At 39.7% G+C, this 5417-nt stretch overlaps 1 non-coding gene across 1 annotated transcript; it reads left to right on the top strand.

Annotated features, from left to right (window-relative positions):
* The first annotated feature begins 493 nt into the window (after positions 1-493).
* Positions 494-620, top strand: LOC129687297 (small nucleolar RNA SNORA17). The gene has a single exon (XR_008721772.1). It is a non-coding gene; the product is annotated as a small nucleolar RNA SNORA17 (small nucleolar RNA).
* Positions 621-5417: the final 4797 nt, after the last annotated feature.

The raw sequence follows: 5417 nt of genomic DNA, 5'->3' as shown, positions 1-5417 counted from the left end.
TTGTTTGGAACATGAGCAAATTGTTGTGTGTCTTAGAAATAAATCTTTTATTTGGTATGTTGTGATGTATATATTCCATCAGTATTTCAAAAAAAAAAAATCTGTGGAGAGCTGTATGGATCCAGTGTTTCTTTACTGTTGCCATTTTGCACCCAACTCATTGGGCATGTATACAGATTTACTTGTCACTGTGTCTTTGATAACTAGAACACCCATCAGAAAGAATGTCTCACCCCCAAGTTTTAAAAAATGTCAAATTTGAGAAACTAATTGTATCATTAAAAATTCCTAAGTCCATTCAGGAAAATGTTTATGTTCTGTGCCATCATCAATAAACCTAGATGTCTACTCTTTCTACAATATCATTCTATTTCACATTCTTAGTAATCTGTGATCTCATTTTAGCCAGGTGCTTTAACACTTAGCCACACTATATTACTTTCAGATTAGCAACAATATTTATTTTTTTTTCAGATCTGAAAAGCTGACTTCCCCTATCCCAAGAGGCATTTCAGATATGGCTGCATAGGCAAATGTGCCTCAGCAGATGGCAGAGAGGAGAGCAGCTATGTCTATGCTAAGTGTTCTGACCTTCGAACATGTGCATGTAGCTAAAAATTTCCTGAAATAAAGCAAGCCTGAGATGACTAGCAGTCTAGCGTGTGCAGGACTAGAAGGGCATGTAAAGTGGGGAGTGATACAGAGACTAAAAGAACCCTACCTGGGATGACAGACTCTGGGTATCATTGAGAGGAGCAAGTAAGTGGTGGAGAAACAGATGACCACGACAGAAAGAAGGATGTGCTCACAATGAAGAGAAGTAGAGCTAGAGACTTGAGGGTAGTGGCAATAGCCCGAAGTGAATAGCTAATGATGCTACCCTGGGGCCTGCAGCAGGTCCTGAGGATAAGAGCAAGAAAACACTGGCCCTGAACCTCTCCTGCTGCAGCACTTGGGAAATCTGCACCTTGGCTGGGCAGCACATTAAGGCTGTCCCTGATCTTGGGGGTTACAGTTGAGCCTGCCATGAGGGAATGCAGACCAAGCCCTGCATCTTGTCTGCTGTGCAGTCTCTTGTTCCTAGAAGGCAAATATGCCTTCCTCCATTCCCTAATTCCTTGCCACCTATGGATGATGGAGAACTGGCCCTGGAGCAATGAGAATGGAAGAACTGTCCCTGTCCCTCACAGTTGCAGAGTAGCTGCAACATTCAGGAGTGTGGGTCCTAAACCTTACCTACACAGCAAGGTAGAGCTGGCCATGGTTGCAATGACTGCTTGTGAAACATCAATGAGGGTCTGAGAGGGAAAGAGCTGGTGGGCTGACCAGCTCAGGTCCAGATACAGGGCTTTAAATTTTTCCACCCCAACATCTACTCAATAGAAAAACTGATGGAGTGCAAGAAGGCATGGCTCCTACAGATCCAAAACTACAGAATCTCCATGACAGGGTATTTGAGAAGAGTCCCAGTGAGGTTCCTGTATTGATGGAGTAGCAGAAGCCAGAGGCCTCACACCAGACCAATGATTCATTGCAATGAATTTTTGTGAGCAAAGAATTATGGACAAAAACGTAGGACATACCATGACACAACTTCAGCTTCCGCAATAAGGTATTTTATTTCTCTGTTGAAGGGGGGAGGTTGCATGCGTGGTGGGCAGGTACACGGAAAATGGGAAATGAGAGTGATGGAAACCAATAAAAAACAATAAAATGTTTTATTATTATTATTATTATTATTATTATTATTATTTATAAAACGATCTACAAAGCAACAGAGGAAACACTAAAAAGACACGGACTGGTGGAAAGGGCTGCTCTCAGGCATTGATGTCACCCACAATTCACTTTTTCTTCTGTTGCTGTCCTAGGACTGAGGTATAGAAGTTGCCACAGAAGAAGGAAGGCAAGTGCAGAAATCTTAGTTAACAAATTAAAACAAAACTAGACAAAGAGAGAAATTGAGAATAAGGAGATGTATTCAGGGAGGTAAGAGAATTGATTCATGAGGACATTCATGTGCATGAAGACAGCCTGCGGCAGTTCTTTGATTCAGGTTCAACTGCCCTGTGGGTTTCAAGTGATGCCTGAAGGTACTATTTTGGGTGTGCTAAGAGCAGTGCCAATGAAACTCCGTCCAGTGAGTTTCAAACTTATGAAGGAAGCTAATTTCAAAGAAGGAAACTTTGACCCTTCTCCAGAAATCTTGATTCATTAGGTATGGGTTGGTGCCTGAAAAACCCCACTTCAGTAACATTGCCTTATTGATTCTGAGTCTGAGGGTCATAATAAGTCAAACACTGAACGTAGCCAATGCTGAAACAAAGAGAAGGCATACCTTGATTTTTCCTCTCTCCTCTAGGAATGTCTACTCCAGTTTTATGAAATATTGGTGATTTGTTTTTGTGTTTCTTAAACTTGATGTTATAAAATTTTGTTGATGCTATAGAAACATTCAGATATAAAACTAATCTTCAAGTAATTTGTAATTAAATCTTCTTGCCATCAGAAATAAATTCTAATTAAACTTTCTTTCTATCAGAAAGCTAGCATTTGATTTCAATTTTAAGGTTTATGGGTTTATGATTTCCTAATTCCATTCTTTCCTATTTCATCCAACAGCTATGGGTGCCTAGACATACACTGTGATCCTGAGATGGACATTGAAGGCGCCTTGTGGCTCATGCGAGTGGATCATGTGCATGTCTAAGTTATTACCATCTGTATATCCTTCAATCAGGAGTGCTGGGAACTTCATGCTTGGAGCCACGCCTGCTTTCAGGTAACTAGCCTCTGGCTTCCTGTATTTGTTGCTCTTTCCTGGGTATAACCTACTGAGATCTGAAGACCTTGCTGTCCACTTTGAGTCCTAGTCGCAGCCTTTGTATCAAGTACCTAGCTGGCCCTTTTCCCCCATAGAACACCAATGCTATGTAGGCTTAGATTTTTCAAAAAGCTACTTTATTTAAGGTTCTTTAATGCTTTTACTTCCCTTACAACTCACTGAGCATATGCAGGGGAGAAAGAAGGTTATTAGCAAAAGCAGCCTGTGGACCTTGTGGACCTTTTAGGACGCAGTTCCTTGGGACAATTCCACTCCTCTTCCAGATGCCAGCAGTCCAGACAAGTAGGAAACACCAAACAGCAGCAATAATCTGAAGTAGCCACAGCAGCAGCACTGTTCTGCAGAAAGAGCAAGACTCCTCTGAATCGCCAAGAATTAGCAAAAGCAGCAAGACTCCTAGGGAGTGTCAGGAGAAGTTCTCTGGAGCATTTCTCTCTGCGAAGTGAAGTGTAGAAAAACGAAGGCCAGTGAATCGAGGTGAACTGTTGCAAAGGATAGCAACGTGAAAGCATTGTCTTGATGCCTGTGGGCTTCTGTTTCTCTCTTCTCAGAGTTCACACAAGGATGTTTTTCATCGGGAAAAAAACCATGCACCTCTCATGAGACAGCTTCCAGAAAAACATTACCTGCCCTCTCAAGAGCCTAATTTTAGCTAACAAAGATCACGAGTCTGTCTAATGCAATGGAAAAACACTCCCACATCCCACACTTGGAACCAAAACAAAAAACACGTTCACATGACACAACTGAGTCTACAAAGAAACCAGAAAGTTTCACTTTAATGATGTCTTGTTAATTTTCTTCAAATTCAAATTTATGTCCTGATTTCACATTTCAGATGCCCATCTGTTTCTTTATAATGGATTTCTAACGTACTGATACCATTGCTTTTAAACATTCAAGTCCTATAACCTTATATTTAAATGTAAAGCTTGGGCAAATAGAATTTATAGAACACAATCTTGGAACTGGAGTATTTGAGCACAAATGATGGGTCTTTCCATTCCATTGTTCCTACTATGTGCACATTTTTATTAAGTTGTTTGCTTGTTTGTTCACTTATTTATTGTGTGTATGTGTGTGTACATTCCTGTCCACCTGCAAGCATGTGGAGGTCAAGGATCATAGGACAACATATAGGAGTTGGTTCTCTGCCTAACTATGTAGGTTCTGGGAGAGAACTGATCTAGCCAGGCTTGGCTTCAGTTGCCTTTACCCACTGACTGATCCCAGCAGCCCGCACATTACATTTCAAAGCCTCATAGTGCAGAAACTTTCACTGATCTATAAGCACTACTTTACTATTTCAGTAGCTCAATTTGCGTGTTTACCACTGCCTGCAGCGTCCTTCCCAAACAAACTCGATTCCAGCTTGAAGAATCTACTGACAGTTTACACAGTCAAAATAAGTTAACTTCACTCTACCCAAACTTTTATACCCCGAAAAATGATTGTTTTCATCTGATACGTAACATATTGAACATAAAACTTAGATAGATCATACATAGCTACAGTTAGCTATAGAAACATATATTTGATATCACATTCAAAATAATTCTTCATACTCAATGCCCATTTGCTACACATTTGTTCTCATTTCAGATGTTCAAGATGGGTATGTTGAATTACTCAGAATTTAGTATGTTGTCCAAGTCTAAGCGGAGGCATGATTTTTATGGAGAAAAAGACAAACAGACTTCTATGTGACAGAAAACAACTCAAAGCAAGGCAAACTGGAATCGGAGAGCATGAACTGACGGCATCCATTCTTGCTCCTGTTCTGTTGTCCAGCATCCCATTCCTCTAATGGTCCTTCCAAAGAACATCATGACCCAAGTCATACTGTTGTGAGATGGTCTTTTGAATTCACTGATATCTCCATCTGTATTTCTCTATGTGTATCGAGGCTATGGTAATCGATGCCTATTCTTTCTTTCCTCAGTTTCTGAATGTCAGCCCTCCACTTGCTATTTCTTTTTATTTTGCAAAGATCTATAAATATTTACAATACAATTTAAATCACTCAGAGACCTCAATTTCTCCTAAAGTTGTGACTTCATCTAGACTTTTACTATGGTTACCATGTCCCCAGTGACTTGAAGTATCTTTCTGTAGTTTTAGCTTAAAATAATCAGTCCATGGTCCATTATGGGGCCTTTATAAAGTTAAGTTATCCAATTAACTTAAAAAAAAAGAAAAAGGACAGAATGGTAAGAGAAATCATATATTTGACCTAACAAGGCTTCCTCTCTGCAAAATTCCCAAATTATTTCCTTCAATGTGAATTGACCCTTAAATTCTTTTCTTTTGTTTTTGTTTTTCTTTCAAAATGTTATATTTTATTTTTCTGCTTGCCTGAGACAGGTATATGTTTCTCTGAGATCTGCAGTGAGAACCTCATGTAAATCATGACAGTGACCCACAGGAGACTGTTTTTGTCCCTTTAAACATGAGACAGAAATGTTAGCTGTTATCTTTTTTATTATTAATTACACTTTGTTATTATCTATTTATATTTATTTATTATTTATTCACTTTGTACTCCCCCATAAGCCCCTCTCTCCTCCCCTCC

This window comes from Psammomys obesus, unplaced genomic scaffold (assembly GCF_907164565.1).
Source record: "Psammomys obesus unplaced genomic scaffold, mPsaObe1.curated_primary_1811, whole genome shotgun sequence".
Taxonomy (NCBI): Eukaryota; Metazoa; Chordata; class Mammalia; order Rodentia; family Muridae; genus Psammomys; species Psammomys obesus.
This window is presented reverse-complemented; position numbering and strand designations above follow the sequence as displayed.